The following is a 17,732-nucleotide window of genomic DNA, read 5'->3' as shown; positions in this document are numbered from 1 at the left end:
TTGGTGAATAGTCAGAACATGATAAAGTCTTGAAATTTTTACACAATGAGTAACAATAAATTGTCTATAGTGTGGTAATTTTTCAGAATTGTTTGAGTTAAATAAGTATGGATGTTCTTGCATTCTTTACAGACTGTCCTGTTTAGACATATTGCTGTTATCTTTGCATTGTTTGCATATGTTTGCTTGTTTAGTGATTCTATTTGAGGATAGGAGCATTAAATCTCCAGAGTAATTTAGTATGCAATGTCAAATTATAATTTCAGTGATTTTCTACAGTAGAGAATGATATGGTTTTGCGTTGATTTATACTAACTTATCTCACGAGTTCTTGTTGAGTTTTGTGTGGATGAAGTTTTAAGAATTAGCGAAACCATGATATGAGAGGAATTAAGTAGATTCAAGAGCTCAAGCTTGGGGATGCCCAAGGCATCCCTAATTAATATTTCAAGAAGTCTCGAGCATCTAAGATTGGGCATGCTCCCGTTGGCATCCCACCTTTTTTCTTCAACAATGATCGGTCAGTTTTGGTTGAGCCTAAGTTTTTGCTTCTTCACGTTGGTTGTGCTATACTTGGAATGTCATTTTTATTTTGTTTTGCTTACTGTTTGAATAAAATAGTTAAAATCAAAAACAATTTATGAGAGAGTCTTCACATAGCTACTTAATTATTTGACTACTCATTAATCTTCACTTATATCTTTTTGGAGTAGTTTGTCATTTACTCTCGTGCTTCACTTCTATACCTAATATTAAAAGACGAAAGCTTTCATAGTTCTCCATACGTCATCCGTTTATATCCGTTGATTGTGTGTTAGTCATAAAAATTGACGGCTTGGATTTAAAATAGATCTACACATAATTTTTAGATATGTACAAAGATATATTGTTGTCGTATGTTCTACCAATGGCCATATGCGCACGATTTGCCAATAGAAGTTGTAAGTCCTATGCACATAAAAAAATAATAGATGTCAAATTTCAATTACAATTCAAACTCATCTTATAGCAATAAAAGAAAGCCACCAATACCATACGTGTTTCTTGAGGCTACTGGCCAGGGGAATTTGACAAGGGGGGTGCGGAGCAGCTCCTTCTGCTGCGCCTAGCATGCCACAGCGCCGATGGAGGACACATCATCAAGACTGTCAACCCGAGGGTTGCCATTGGCGAACAGTTTGTAGAGCCGCACATGTCTCGGCTCAGTCATGATCCTTAGCAGTCAGGGTGGACACGGTCCCTTTTCCATGCACAGGCGAGGCGAAAGCTCGGTTAGGACCGAGGGATCGAGCGACAACAGGGGAGTGTGATCAGCGTGCCTGCCCTGCATGCCCCGTATGCATGTGTCTTCGTTCATGGTGTAGGTGTGCAACATGTAGAAGTTGGATGACGTGATGCTGCTACTACCTGCTGCCAATCGGCTGCAGCGTCTTGACGGCGTCTCTTATTCGACTCCAATACCACTGGCCACGAGCACCATCAGGCAAGCTTGCGAGATCAACCAACTCTGTCGAGTAGAGATCTATCTGAAAACAAAAAATTAGGCCACGGTTGAGACATGATTGTTTTAGTTCGTGCCATCGCACGATCCGATTAAAGGGACGGGCTACGCTAACAAACTAACACCAAGTCGCAGCTTGCCACCTTGGCCTAACTGACAAAACTGCACTTTAAAAACTACACTTATGCCTGACAATACTGAACTTGAACAACTACACCAACGCCATCGCTTCCTTGCGTGTGCAACTGCCGACTACATGTCGATTCATCAACAGGGCATTGTCCTCGGTGTCGGCGGTGATCACAAGTGCAAGGCCGAAGTTAGAGAGAGCTTGGCATGGTAGTATGCGTCTAGGAGGATGTTGCTGCTCATAGATTATTGTGCATGTATCGAGGGTCGGTGTAGTTGTACAGGTAGTTGAGCGGTTGAGCCCACCTGCCATGCCACCGTGACCTACACGCCCTGACGTCGCCGCCGTGGACGTCGAGCGAACCACTCGCTGAGTGTGTTGTTTTCACGGAACTAGAATACCATGTATGTCTAGCCACCGTGCATGTGACATCCAGATAACTAAGCTACAGTAACTCTCTGCTAATGATGCCACATCACCTCAGTTACTGTTGCTAATCTCGTGTTAGTTCAAAACCGATTCAAAATTCAAATGCAAAATTAAGTCAAACAGTTAAAGTTTTTAAAGGTCAAAACTAAAATGTTCTTAATGTGACAAATAAATCATGGATAATATTGGTGGAGAAACAACATCTGTTTAATCTTAATCTTTAATACCCTCAAGTGATTAAAACAGTAGCAAAAACAATTAATTATACCCCTATTATATTTTATAAAATACTGAACTATTTTAGGTGGGTGCCAAAGTTATTGTGGCAGTGGTATAATTAATGTTACTATTTTAGGTGCTAATTGAATATTTTACAAAAACTAAAACAATTTGGGAGATAAAATAAAAATAGTAAAATAATAATAAAGAAAAATAGAACAAAAAAATAAATGAAACCAGAAAAGGCCCTCCTCCACTGGGCCACAGCCCAGCTGGCCACTTGGCTGCCAGCCGGCCCACCAGCCGCGCCCATATCCCTCCACTACCACGAAACCCTAACCCCTGTCCCCCCCCCCCCCCCCGCGTTCCCCAGTCATCTCGCGATCTCTCTCCCTCTCCTCCCTCTGTTCCTCCCGAACCAGACTGAGGGAACCGCCCCCGACATCGCCGGTCGCTGCCCTGTTGCGCCTCCGTGCTCCCCCGTAACATTACCTCCCCGGCGTCGCCCACTGCCCTCTCCTCACCCCTCTCCCTCTCCGACCTCGTTCGCCCGAGCGCGTCCGTCGCCGTCACCCGCCATTTGTCGTGGCCACCGGCCACCCCGAGGCGTTCAAGCGTGTCCGGGGGGCCCTCGCCTTCGACTATGTCGCCAGCAGCCCTGGATTGGGACGGGGGAGCCTCAACGCCGTCGCTCCTGGCCACTTCTTCCCCAGCGCCGCATGCCACAGTCGTCGTTGATCCGCCACCCTCCGACCATCGCCGGCCTCCTCGGGCCTTCTCTGTGTTCTTTGTGATCCCCCGCATTCTCCTCTCTCCCCCTTGAACCTTGCCCCCATAGGTAGCCCCGTCGCCGCATCCGAGAACTAGCCGCTGCCGCGAGACTAGCTCACTTTCGAGCACACAGGCCTGCTCCTGGGTTCACTAGGGACCCGTGGCTACCTTCATTTGTCCTCCCATGCCTCCTCCCGCCATCTGCGCCGAAGCCGTGCTCCGCGTATGCCCCTACTCGCCGTCGACGCCTTTTCTGGCCGTTCCTGACGAGCCACCACCCCCCCACTCGATGCAGCACTCCACGGTGGTTCGAACGCGCCCTCACACGCTCCTTTTCGTTCACCGCAGCCAAGTTCCGACGAGCCCCCGGCCATCTCCACCGCAGATCGGGTCACCGGAGCCAACTCCGATGCCACCGCTGACGTAGCCGGCCCTGGGCCCCTCCTTGGGTCGCTGTAGGTGGGCCCGTGGGTCCCGTTGGCTGCGTTGACCAAGGTCAACGGGCTGACTGTGCACCCCCTGCCAATGACGTGTGGGGCCGCCCCCCTGAGAACGTTAAAAAAATATATAATAGAAATTAATTAATTAATTAATTAAAGAGCCAATTAACTTAATTAACCCGTGTTAGTTAATCTAATAACCTAATTAGTATATTTGATCTGTTAGGTTAGTAAAGCAGTGTATGACAAGGGGGCCCCACCCCCAGTTGACCAGTCAAAGTTTGACTGGTCAACTTGGACCCCTTGGACCCACATGTCAGCCCCTCTGGTACACTTATGTGTACCCAATGCTGGGTGCACCCAGCAATTCACATTTATTTTGAATTAAAATAATTTTATAAATCTACAAAATGTTTTAAAAACTTTAAAAATTAATATAAAATAATTCGTAACTCGGAGGGAAAAACTTTGTACATGAAAGTTGCTCAGAACGACGAGACGTTTCCGGATACGCAATCCGTTCGTTCACCACGCAACCCTGTCATAGCGAACATGCAACTTTCCCCCTCCGGTTTATCTGTCCTAAAACGCGAAACACCGGGGATACTTTCCCGGATGTTTCTCCCCTTCGCCGGTATCACCTCCTACTGCGTTAGGGCACACCTGACACCGTTACTTGTCATGCCATGCATCGATATCCATTTGTTTGCATTGTATTCATTGTTTCTTCCCCCTCTTCTCTCTGATAGACTACGGGACTGACGCCGCTGTTGGTGCCCCGATCGACTACGTTGTTGACGACCCCTACTTGCCAGAGCAACCAGGCAAGCCCCCCCCCCTTGATCACCAGATATCACCTATTCTTATCTCTACTGCTTGCATTAGAGTAGTCTACTGCTTTCCGTAAATCCTATCCTGAGGCATAGCCTGTCATTGTTGCTACAGTTGTTGATACCTTACCGCAATCCTAAATGCTTAGTATAGGATGCTAGTTTATCATCAGTGACCCTACATTCTTGTCCGTCTGCCATGCTATACTAGCGGGTTGTGATCACTAGGGGGGTGATCACGGGTATATACTATATATCTCATACATGATACATGTGATGACTAAAGACGGGTCGGCTCGTAGAGTACCCGCGAGTGATTCGCGAATTGGGGGCTGAAAGGACCTTTGTCCCGATGGCCCTCTGGGTGGATCTTTGTGGCGGAGCCACAGGGCAGGTTGAGACCACCTAGGAGAAAGGTGGGCCTGGCCCTGGTCGGCGTTCGCAATTACTTCAAAATAACACGCTTAATGAGATCTTGGTATTTGATCTGAGTCTGGCCACTGGCCTATACGCACTAACCAACTACGCGGCAACAGTTATGGGCACTCGACGTTGTGGTATCAGCCGAAGCCTTCGTGACGTCAGCGATTGAGCGGTGCGCGCCGGGTTGGACTGGAACGCTGATACGTCTCCAACGTATCTATAATTTTTGATTGTTCCATGCTATTATATTATCTGTTTCGGATGTTTATGGGCCTTATTAAACACTTTTATATTATTTTGGGACTAACCTATTAACCCAGAGCCCATTGCCAGTTTCTGTTTTTTCCTTGTTTTACAGTATCGCAGAAAAGGAAAATCGAATGGAGTCCAATTGACTTGAAGTTTCACGGAACTTATTTTTGGGCTAGAAGAAGCCCACTGAGTATCGGAGATGGACCAGGAGAGTCCCGGCGTGCCCACCCCCCTGGGCGCGCCCCCTGCCTCATGGACAGCCCGGAGGTCCACTGACGTACTTCTTCCTCCTATATATACCAATATACCCTAAAACCATCGGGGAGCACAATAGATCGGGAGTTCTGCCACCAGAAGCCTCCGTAGCCACCGAAAACCAATCTAGACCCGTTCCGGCACTCTGCCAGAGGGGGAAATCCCTCTTCGGTGGCCATCTTCATCATCCTGGTGCTCTCCATGATGAGGAGGGAATAGTTCTCCCTCGGGGCTGAGGGTATGTACCAGTAGCTATGTGTTTGACCTCTCTCTCTCTCGTGTTCTTGAGGTGGCACGATCTTGATGTATCGCGAGCTTTGCTATTATAGTTGGATCTTATGATGTTTCTCCCCCTCTACTCTCTTGTAATGGATTGAGTTTTCCCTTTAAAGTCATCTTATCGGATTGAGTCTTTAAGGATTTGAGAACACTTGATGTATGTCTTGCGTGGGATATCCGTGGTGACAATGGGGTATTCTATTGATCCACTTGATGTATGTTTTGGTGATCAACTTGCGGGTTTCGTGACCTTATGAATTATGCATAGGGGTTGGCACACGTTTTCGTCTTAACTCTCCGGTAGAATCTTTGGGGCACTCTTTGAAGTACTTTCTGTTGGTCGAATAGATGAATCTAAGATTGTGTGATGCATATCGTATAATCATACCCATGGATACTTGAGGTGACATTGGAGTATCTAGGTGACATTAGGGTTTTGGTTGATTTGTGTATTAAAGTGTTATTCTAGTACGAACTCTAGGATAGATTGAACGGAAATAATAGCTTCATGTTATTTTACTACGGACTCTTGAATGGATCGATCAGAAAGAATAACTTTGATGTGGTTTCGTACCCTACCATAATCTCTTCGTTTATTCTCCGCTATTAGTGACTTTGGAGTGACTCTTTGTTGCATGTTGAGGGATAGTTATATGATCCAATTATGTTATTATTGTTGAGAGAACTTGCACTAGTGAAAGTATGAACCCTAGGCCTTGTTTCAAAGCATTGCAATACCGTTTACGCTAACTTTCACAACTTGTTACCTTGCTGTTTTTACATTTTCAGATTACAAATACCTATATCTACCATCCATATTGCACGTGTATCACCTTCTCTTCGCCGAACTAGTGTACCTATACAATTTACCATTGTATTGGGTGTGTTGGGAACACAAGAGACTCTTTGTTATTTGCTTGCAAGGTTGTTTGAGAGACACTATCTTCATCCTACGCCTCCCACGGATTGATAAACCTTAGGTCATCCACTTGAGGGAAATTTGCTACTGTCCTACAAACCTCTGCACTTGGAGGCCCAACAACGTCTACAAGAAGAAGGTTGTGTATTAGACATCAAGCTCTTTACTGGCGCCGTTGCCGGGGAGGTTAGTGCTTGAAGGTATATCTTTAGATCTTGCAATCGAATCTTTTTGTTTCTTGTTTTAGCACTAGTTTAGTTTATAAAAGAAAACTACAAAAAATATGGAATTGAGTTTGCCTCATACGCTTCATCTTTTTAATATCTTTCATGAGTATGATGGAAAGGAAAATTGTGCCAAAGTGTTAGAAGAAGAATGCATTAAAATGTTTGGCACTAAATATTTGAATGATGAGTATGATTGCAATGTTGTTAGTATGAATTCCTTGAATATCCATGATGCTAATGATATGCAAAGCCACAAGCTTGGGGAAGCTATGTTTGATGAAGATGATATTTTTTGTCCCCCAAGTTTTGATGAGAAAATTTATTATGATGAAAGCATGCCTCCTATTTATGATGATTATATTTATGAAAGTGGATTTGGAGAGGTCATGACTTTATTTTGTGATGAATCCACTATTCCGGAAGAGGTTCCAATTGATTATGAGAACAAAGTTGCCATCTATGATGATTATTGTGATGACTTGTATGCTATAAAGAATAATGATATCCATGAAACTTGTCATCATGATTTTAGTTTTCAATTGGATTATGCCTCACATGATAATTATTTTGTTGAGTTTTCTCCCACTATTATTCATGAGAAGAATTTTGCTTGTGTGGAGAGTAATAAAATTTCTATGCTTGTAGATCATGAAAAGAATGCTCTAGGTGCTGGTTATATTTTTGAATTCATTCATGATGCTACTTAAAATTATTATGAGGGAGGAATATATGCTTGTAGGAGTTGCAATAATATCAAGTTTCCTCTCTATGTGCTAAAAATCTTGAAGTTATGATTGTTTTACATTCCTATGCAAGTTGATTATTGTTCCCACAACTTGTTTGCTCACAAAATCCCTATGCATAGGAAGTGTGTTAGGCTTAAATGTTCTAGTCATATTCTTCATGATGCTCTCTTTATGTTTCAATTCTTATCTTTTATGTGAGCATCATTGAAATCATCATGCCTAGCTAGGGGCGTTAAACGATAGCACTTGTTGGGAGGCAACCCAATTTTATTTTTGTCCCTTGATTTTTGCTCCTGATTAGTAATAAATAATTTATCTATCCTCTGTTATTATTGAGTTTTTATGTTTGAGTTAGTGTTTGTGCCAAGTAGAACCGTTGGAAAGACTTGGGGAAAGTCTTTGCGATCATGCTGTAAAAAAACAGAAACTTTAGCGCTCACGAGAATTGCTGCCATTTTTTATTGGAGAGTGCTATTTAGTTAATTCTTTTTGCAGATGATTAATAGATAAATTCCTCACGTCAAAAAATTTATTTTAGAATTTTTTGGGTTCCAGAAGTTTGCTTTAGTTACAGATTACTACAGACTGTTCTGTTTTTGACAGATTCTGTTTTCTATGTGTTGTTTGCTTATTTTGATGAATCTATGGCTAGTAAAATAGTTTATAAACCATAGAGAAGTTGGAATACAGTAGGTTTAACACCAATATAAATCAAGAATGAGTTCATTACAGTACCTTGAAGTGGTGTTTTGTTTTCTTTCACTAACGGAGCTCACGAGATTTTCTATTTTGAGTTTTGTGTTGTGAAGTTTTCAAGTTTTAGGTTAAGTTTTGATGGATTATGGAACAAGGAGTGGAAAGAGCCTAAGCTTGGGGATGCCCATGGCACCCCAAGGTAAAATTCAAGAACAACCAAGAGCCTAAGCTTGGGGATGCCCCGGAAGGCATCCCCTCTTTCGTCTTCGTTCATCAGTAACTTTACTTCGAGCTATATTTTTATTCACCACACGATATGTGTTTTGCTTGGAGCGTCATTTTATTTTATTTATTTTTGCTTGATGTCTGAATAAAATACCAAGATCTCAAATTCCTTAATGTTAGATAGGCTTCATATAGTTTCATAATTATTCGACTACTCATTGATCTTCACTTATATCTTTCGGAGTAGTTTGTAGTTGCTCTAGTGCTTCACTTATATCTTTTTAGAGCACAGTGGTGGCTTTATTTTGAAGAAATAGATGAACTCTCATGCTTCACTTATATCATTTTGAGAGTCTCTAAACAGCATGGTAATTTGCTTTGGTTATGAATTTAGTCCTAATATGATGGGCATCCAAGAGGGATATAATAAAAACTTTCATATAAAGTGCATTCAATACTAAGAGAAGTTTGATACTTGATAATTGTTTTGAGATATGGAGATGGTGATATTAGAGTCATGCTAGTTGAGTAATTGTGAATTTGATAAATACTTGTGTTAAAGTTTGTGATTCCCGTAGCATGCACGTATGGTGAACCGTTATGTGATGAAGTCGGAGCATGATTTATTTATTGATTGTCTTCCTTATGAGTGGCGGTCGGGGACGAGCGATGGTCTTTTCCTACCAATCTATCCCCCTAGGAGCATGCGCGTAATACTCTATTTTGATAACTAATAGTTTTTTGCAATAATTATGTGAGTTCTTTATGACTAATGTTGAGTCCATGGATTATACGCACTCTCACCCTTCCACCATTGCTAGCCTCTCTAGTACCGCGCAACTTTCGCTGGTACCTTCAACCCACCATATACCTTCCTCAAAACAGCCACCATATCTACCTATTATGGCATTTCCATAGCCATTCCGAGATATATTGCCATGCAACTCTCCACTGTTCCGTTTATTATGACACGCTTCATCATTGTCATATTGCTTTGCATGATCATGTAGATGACATCGTATTTGTGGCAAAGCCACCGTTCATAATTCTTCCATACATGTCACTCTTGAGTCATTGCACATCCCGGTACACCACTGGAGGCATTCATATAGAGTCATATTTTGTTCTAAGTATCGAGTTGTAATTCTTGAGTTGTAAGTAAATAAAAGTGTGATTGTCATGGAATAGTCACGGCAGATGTCCTTAGTGTCAGGACTTAGTCGCGAGGCCAACGCATCTATGTGGTAGCTTGAGAGGGGTTGAGCGGGACGAGAGACGCGATGTTTTTACCAAGGTTCGGCCCCTCATGGTGGAGGTAAAAGCCTACATCCTGCTTCATTGATATTGATAATGATGACCATGGTTACAAGATTGCTCTATCTCGAGAGCTGTTGTCTAAACCTAACTTGTCCAACTCATGGAACGTGTGAATCTTGTCCCTTTTGGGGAGCCCTGCCCCTCCTTATATATGTTGGAGGGGCGGGTTACATGTAGAGTCCTATTAGGATTAGAACTAGTCTATCTTTAATACAAACCGGATACAAGTCCAGGTCTTAACTCCTTGTAAGATAAACGTTCCTCATGCCTTTCCTCTTAAACCAGCCCACCATTAACCTAAACCGGCCTGTTGGGCCTCGGGCCTTGTCATCCATCTGGAATACGCGTCGGGTCACCAATGAGTCTTCAGGCTCGTGAATCATCATACCAGTGAACCGCCACACATGTAAACAGCCAATCCTCTAACGGTTTACCAATGAAATGCCTAGTCCGGCCGGGTTATACTTCCGGCCGGTTTACACCGCGGGGTATATCCCCGACATTAGCCCCCAAGTTTAACTAGGATTTATCCATGGTACACTTATGCTACAAAATAAACACAAGAACAAATTTGACAGGTTATGCTCCGGGTTAAGAATTCTTGTAAACCGGTACCTGATCACCCTTTAGTCCTTGTTATTTCCTCCTTCTGGGAAGTCCGGGTCAACAGACCAGCTTCATAATCAATTTGCCGACATTGGTTTGTCACCGAGAAATATTGTGAAGAATAACTCCTTTGACTCAGCTCCCAAAGCGCTGGTATAAGAAATATGGGTCTTGAAATACTTATCTGATATTCAGCCGGTTTGAAGATGTAGAACTTGCCGGTTTAGCATTACCAAAATGGCCGGGTTATAAAAACTGATGATCCCGGATTATGACCGTTGATAGACGCCGGGTTATGATTGTTGCCAACGCCAGATCACACAATTAATCTTCCTGATTTGCCAAAAACTGAGAATTTGAAGATGTTCCTCCTTTATATGCATATTACCCGTAGCCCCCAAGTCTTAAGAGGAGGACATAATGATAGATTAAGACTTGTGTCAATATAAATGTTGCATGCTTGAAGAAATTCAGACTGTTCATCTCAGTTACTAGTCACAACTGAATATTCCACATATGTAGCCCCCAAGTGCCGGGTTGTTATGCTTGCAGCAACCTGGGACTTGTAATTGCTTTATGCATATAAAAATTTCAACCAATGTAGCCCCCAAGGGCCAGGTCATTATGCAATAATGAGCAGGGACTTTGTAGATATGATCATATAGATTTGAACAGCAACGTGTAGCCCCCAAGGGCCGGGTCATTAATGCAAATAATGAGCAGGGACTTGAATTATTGACAGGAGCAATGGTAGCCCCCAAGGGCCGGCTCATTATGATGTGATGAGTCGGGTCTTCAATAAGAGTAATAAAAATGACTTTGCATTAGCCCCCAAGTGTCATGGTGCATGCTTGCAGTGACATGAGACTTGCATATTTGATATAATCCTAAGTTGAATAATGTAGCCCCCAAGTGTCGGGTCGTGAGCCTGCAGCGACTCGGGACTATTCCTTAAATTGTAAAATAAACCATATCCATTGATAATATAATAGCCATTGCGCTAAAGCGACTTTGAAAACCTCAATAATACCAGTTATTAATAACCATAATAAAATCCAGCCATGTTGGCTATTCAAGATAACATAATCCGGTATGAAAACCTTATTCGTTCAACATCATAATGGAAATTCAGCCAAGTTTGGCTATTTGAATAATATAACCCAATGATTTATAAGCGCATGATTCCAATGGCGCAATCCAAATATATATTGGCGACTTATAGTCGAAAGCCAGGCCGGTTTAATAAACACCGGATAATTTCTCATCATATATTGGCAACTTATCGTCTTAAAGCCAGGCCGGTTTAATAAACACCGGATAATTTATCATCATACTGGCGACATATAGTCGAAAGCCAGGCCGGTTTAATAAACACCGGATAATTTATCGTCATACTTTATTCAACTTGTTTCTGCATACAACAAGTTTAAAGTGTCCTGCCGGTTTACCGCCGGACGGGTCATAATGCCCGACATATAACCTAGGTTTATAACCGAGGCTGCACTTAAGAATAATCAAATATGAAATACATCATACCTATGACATTGAATCACATCGTTGGTTTACCAACTTTTTGTAGTAAGAGTGATAACCCCAATCTTGAGTAATGATAACTCCTTTCATATTGTGCTGGTTTATGATAAAACCATACACCGGTTTAACCATATATAATACTGGTGATTCGTAGTCAAACCAGACCGGGCTGATAGTCTCCGGATTATAATTTGATCGTGTACTGACAACTTGTAGTTTGAAAGCCGAGCCGGGTTGGTAAACACCGGTTTACTCCATAATAGGATGGTAACAGAAAATCAAACCGGGCAGATAGTCTCCGGATTAAGATTTGACTATGTTCTATCAATTTGTAATTGATAGTCGAAACGATTTAAGAATTTGTCGGTTTTCAGAACGCAACAAAAGAAATATATGTCTAAATGAAACAAAATTTCAATGGCAATGATAAAACAATTGGCAAAAAAGAAGCAATTGAGGTCATCAAATGGCATTACCATGGTCGGACACGACCAAGCCCCCAATAGGCGTAGCTATGGTTCAAGTCAGCCAGGTCCCCAAATGATGCAGTGGCATTATGCCGATCAAGAGGTGTAGCGATGGTTCAGGTTTGACCAAAGCCCCCAAGTGATTCTGTGGCCTTACGCCGATCAAGAGGCGTGACTGGTTCAGACGTGACCAAGTCCCCAAGTGATCTGGCGGCTTTCGCCTATCAAAAGGTGTTGCATTAGTTCAGACATGACCAAGCCCCCAAGTGATGTTGTGGCACTAGGCCGATCAAGAGGCATGACTATGGTTTAGACGTGACCACAAGTCCCCAAGTGATCAATAATATGATAAGCCAATAAGGCATGACACCCATGTTTGAACCGCGCATCATGGCAACATGTCCTCTTTGGCACCTTTTAACTTTTTGCAAGAGATAAATCCTTCATGAACCGGATGTTAAACCGGATATTGAGAGTTTCAAAGCTTTGTGGGAGATATCTTTCCCTTGAACCGGATTTTAAACCGGAATCTTCATTTTCAGCCGGAAATTTTCTGACGGCCTTTAAAGTTTGCACCAATATGGTGGTTTAGGGTCCTGCATTTAGATAACTTTGCAAGCCGGAGTAATTGCTCTTTCAAAGAAAGCAATATATAATATAAAAATATATTGGATGGATTTCACCTGATATGTCAGTCCAGTTGATATCCATCGTGAGGTTATACGCCAGTACGGACAAAAGAGTCGGCCGCGGCATTGCTGATGTAGTCCGGGCTGCGGGGGCGGCGGTCTGTGTTCCGGTTCACCAGTGTGATATGCACAAATGCTGGCACAGAACAGCTATCGCGCGTCATCCGTAGTAGGGCATCACTTTTATAGTGAGCACTTGTCCTGTATAGAAAGATATAGGCCAGAGTAATCGTTCTTGGAAAAACAATATGTATAAAAAAGAAACAGATGGAAAAGATAGCACCTGGAAATTTAATTGTCCGTGCTACCAGCGAGTAGTAGCATGCTTTTTGTCTGCACATACCGACTGCTCCACAGTAAACCGGCCAGAACACATGCCATGGCCTGGTGACTGTTAGCACCAGGATTTGACCCTCAAGTTGCCGGTTCAACCGTGGGAGTTGTAAACCGGCGCGGACGGAGAGTCGGCCGCAGGCGTTGTAAGCCGGCGCAGATGGAGAACTGGCCGCGTGTTGATGTAAACCAGACCATAGGAAGTTTGCGCGCGTCCGTTGAGTAGTGCGGAATGGTCAAAAGCTAGTATATAATGACGCCAGTGCACGCTCCATACGCACGGTGTAACACCAATGTTGTGGCGAATAATTATCCTGCATATAAAAATATGCAAAACCAACATAATTGTTCTTTTTACAAAAACAATATATGTCAAAAATACATTTAGATGGATATCACCTGATTTGTAAGGATGACAAATGGTCTGTAAGTAGCGTCCATATCTTCCAGCAATCCCAATGGCAATTTTAACCACTTTGTCCAGAGTAAGCCTCCAAGACACCATTCTTTAATTGATTGCTCGTTGACTCCATCTCTCCCAATTTTTGAATAATAATCAGTAGGCGATCGCAAACACTACAAGAAATATGTCAACTTGTGACCACCACTATTGGTCACTGAATTGTCACAAATTTTCATTTGTGACCTTTTTGTGACCAAAAACATATGGTCAAAAGCTGGCCGTCATAAACTGACTATAGCGACCTTCTCTGTGAGAAGGTCGTGGACGTTTACGACCAAAATATTCCTACTGTGGCGTTTTGGTCACTAGCAACCTCCCCAGGCCACGTAGGCATCCAGCATGGCAAGCTGATGTGGCACAAGATTCAGCCCGGTCCAATTCGGTTTTCTACATGGGCCTAGCCCAACAATTCAGCCTATTTGTGTTTTTTCTGTCTGTCAATTTTTGGTTGGGTTCATGGGCCAAGCCCAATATTGCAGCCTTTTTATTGTTGGGTTGTGGCCTTTTTGTCTAAACGAATTTAGTTTTTCTTTTTTTCCCAAAAGAAGGGTCCACTAGTCAGATGGGTCCCAGTTGTCAGGTTCTAGTAACAGGTTCCCATTTGTCCCAATTCATCCCAATAGTTTCAGTTTTTCTTTTTCTCGAAAGATTGGTCCCAATTGTCAGTTTCTAGTAATGGGACCCGGTTGTCAGGGTCAAGTTCTTTAGATTTTGTTTCATAGTAAATAAGTAACCAATATCTAAATCAGCACTAGCAAAATACACTGATTGAAATAGTAGCCAGAATGGCAATCAAAGTATTACAACGTGAATACATTTTTTTGTGGGTAAACGTGGATACATCATACAACACAAATACAATGGCAATGACAGCTCTACTGCTTCTGTCGATCTTCTTCAACATGGACCTCCTTCAGTCCTTCTATAGCAGTCACAAACTCTCCTTCTCCTTTCAACCTTCTTTTGCATGGAGCTACTATGAGAGGAAATCTACAGTTAAGAACAAAATACGTATACAAGCAATTGGGTACAAATCACTTTGGAAAGAACAAGATATCACTTGTGCATGGGACAATATCTATACAATTGTGCAATGCGAAAGGAATTACAACTAAACAACAATTATCATTATAACAAAAGGCAGAAACTATGTTGTGCTCTATACAATTTTATCAGTAAAAAGTGAATTTATCAAACAAAATTTAACACTATAAACAGGTAGAGACTGTGCAAGTTTATTAGTACAAACTGGATTTCTAAACAACATTTGACTAAAACAACAATCTATTTAAAGTACTTCAGGTTTGAGCCATTTTCAATGTTGTCATTTACCTTACAGATAGTATAATAGTATAGCATAATAGTACCAGTGCCAGGCAAGGTAGCTGTTACATGAATCGGAAAAGAATCAAAAAAATCTGGAGCCAATATATTATGAACAAAACAATAAAAAATGAACAAGTTGTTTAGAATGATAACACAAATTCAGCTTGTACAATACTTTCATTCTCCAGCTAGTTAAAATGAGGTACTCATGCATACAAGAAAGGTGAAGAAAGAAAATAGAGCATTTTACTCATAGCATGCAAAGTATCAATATTCTGTTCTTATCAGCTTATTCTTATGCCTAAAGCAAGTAAGGAAATCTGACCAAATAATCTACAATTTTCTGACCAAGTAAAGACACGTGACTTTTTGCGCAAACAGGAGGAAAAGGAGGCAGAAAAGTATCACTTAAATGTAATTGAAACGAAAGTGTGGATACACCATTACACCTGAGCTTGTATTACTCATTCTCCTTGATTAGGATTTGCAACTGGGAAATGCAGGAATCATACACAGTTAAGCAGATTGATACATTTGTCTGCAACAATCAGCAAACCATAAATCAGATCAAATGTTTCAATCTCATGAGAAGACTAAAAAAAGACTACATCAGTACCTAACTAATGGTGCAAACTATATTGCCAATGCATACTTTGTGATGAGAAAAATGGCTAGATCATCATCTAACGCCCTAGATTGCTTGTTCAAGCAATCAATACCATAGCTATAATCTTTGTGGACTATTTGTGTTACATACTTGCATCTTTTCAGCAAAGGTGCAGGGAAATTTTATAGTACACATTGATGACAGTAAACCTATGGACATTCTGTTCATCCAGAGAAAAGTAGCAAATACCATATGATTACTCCAGTTTATACTCCTCTTTTAGAGGTATAGATTATAGTTAATGCACCATGATGGGAGCTGATGTCCAGGAGTATTTGCAAATGATACACCATCATGGAGTAGGATAACATGTTTTAGCAATACAGGTTGTAGAGTAAACAAGCAAGCAATACAGGAAGAATGCCCCAATTCGTAGTCGTTCCGCATTTTATGACAGGAGAGAGTTCATCCAAAACAACACATTAAAGAATTGGGGCATTCTAGCTAACAGGAAGGAAGGAAACAGAGCAGGCACATGCTACAATGGGGACCCATCATTACTGTCAGCACCACCCGAGGAGGCAATTCATATGCGGAACGACTACAATTCAGTATTCCCTGGTGCAACAGAAACAGATATGATGCCCAGCCACATACATAATCACTAACCAGCAACTACACTAGTTTAATGTGTTCGGCTGGCACCAGCAGTGAACTGCCCCCCAACAGTTTGGCACCCGCAGTGCTGCTACTTAGAGAGTAGATAAACTTGGCAAGCAAATCGAGGCATTCGTACCTGCTTCTTCTTCCTGGCGAGGTTCCAGATCCGCCAGGGCATGTTCTCCAGCCACGTGTTCCGCTCCCGCAGGCTCCTCATCGCCGACGTCTGACGTACATAACAAAAAAATCCAGAATAAATCGCCGGAAACTACATCCACCTAAGCTAATCTAATCTGGAGCAAGCAGCTAATTAAGACACGAGGGGGAGGAGCGAGGAAGGGGGCGGGGGCGAGGAAGGCTTACGCGGACCCAGGTCTTGTAGAGGTCGGTCTCGTCGAAGCCGGAGATGGCCTCCTCCACGAAGTAGCACGTCGGGTTGAAGCGGCCGCGCTCCCGCAGCATGAGCGACGACTTGTCCCGCCTTTTCTCCGCCCCAAGGCGCCGTGGAGGAGGAGGCGGAGGCAGCCGAGATGTCCTCCGTGGCGCCCCCCGCGTCCAGGATGGCCTCCAGGTAGCTGTTGATCCAGTCGTTCCCCACCATCGCGCCACCCGCGCCCGCGCTCTCTCCGGCGCTGTTGGGAGACGAGATGAGATGAGATGCGGTGGGGGGCCATCCTGGACGGGAGCGCGGCGGTGCTTTTCGATCTGCGTCATTGTAAAGGACCAGGAGCCACGACACGAAAGCTGGGGGTGAAGGCGAGGGGAGGGCGGTGGGTGGGGGCGGTGGGTGGGGGCGGCGGCAGGAATCACGGGTGGGAGACGAGACAAGGGAGACGGAGGCGACAAAGCAGGACTTGGGTGAGTGGATCTGGCCGCGGTGAGGGGAGAGGAGGGGGAGAGGGCGGCGGTGGTTGGGTTGGCCCCGGCGGTGGAGTGGAGTGGAGCCCGACCGGGGTCGGGGAGAGGATGGAGGCGAGCGGTGGCGGCTGGGGGATGGAGGGAATCGAGAGAGAGCGAGGAGGAGGTGGGATCTGGGGGATCGAGGGGAGGGTGGGTGGGTGAGTTAGGGTTTTGTTTCTCGGGAGAAGCTCCACCGTAGGATGGGTGCGCGATGGATGGCTTAGATTGAGTCCAATTCGGTGATCCGCGTGAACGTGGTTCCTCACATCTCATTGGTCCATCCAATCCACTCTCTTTCCAAACAAAAAAAATCCAATCCACTCTATTTTTCTAAACATAACAATGGCATAGTTTGTCAAAATGAACTCGTATTTTGCATAAGTGTGCATCTTGGAATGACAAACAATGTTGCCAAATAAAGCTTTCATTTTCTTTGCACAAAAAATTCATTTTCCAATTTCTGAGTGCCAAAATGAGTTTTTTTTGTGA

The 17,732-nt window shown here is 43.2% G+C and overlaps 1 long non-coding RNA gene across 1 annotated transcript; it reads right to left on the bottom strand.

Moving 5' to 3' along the window:
• Nucleotides 1–14,503: 14,503 nt before the first annotated feature.
• On the bottom strand, nt 14,504–16,569 carry LOC125534193 (uncharacterized). Its single transcript, XR_015615252.1, has 3 exons — nt 16,480–16,569; nt 15,526–15,614; nt 14,504–14,740 (listed from the first exon to the last, which is right to left on the bottom strand). It is a non-coding gene; the product is annotated as an uncharacterized LOC125534193 (long non-coding RNA).
• Between the last annotated feature and the right edge of the window lie 1,163 nt (nt 16,570–17,732).

This window comes from Triticum urartu, chromosome 2A (genome assembly GCF_056163025.1).
Source record: "Triticum urartu cultivar PI428250 chromosome 2A, HENAU_Tu73, whole genome shotgun sequence".
Lineage (NCBI taxonomy): Eukaryota > Viridiplantae > Streptophyta > Magnoliopsida > Poales > Poaceae > Triticum > Triticum urartu.
This window is presented reverse-complemented; position numbering and strand designations above follow the sequence as displayed.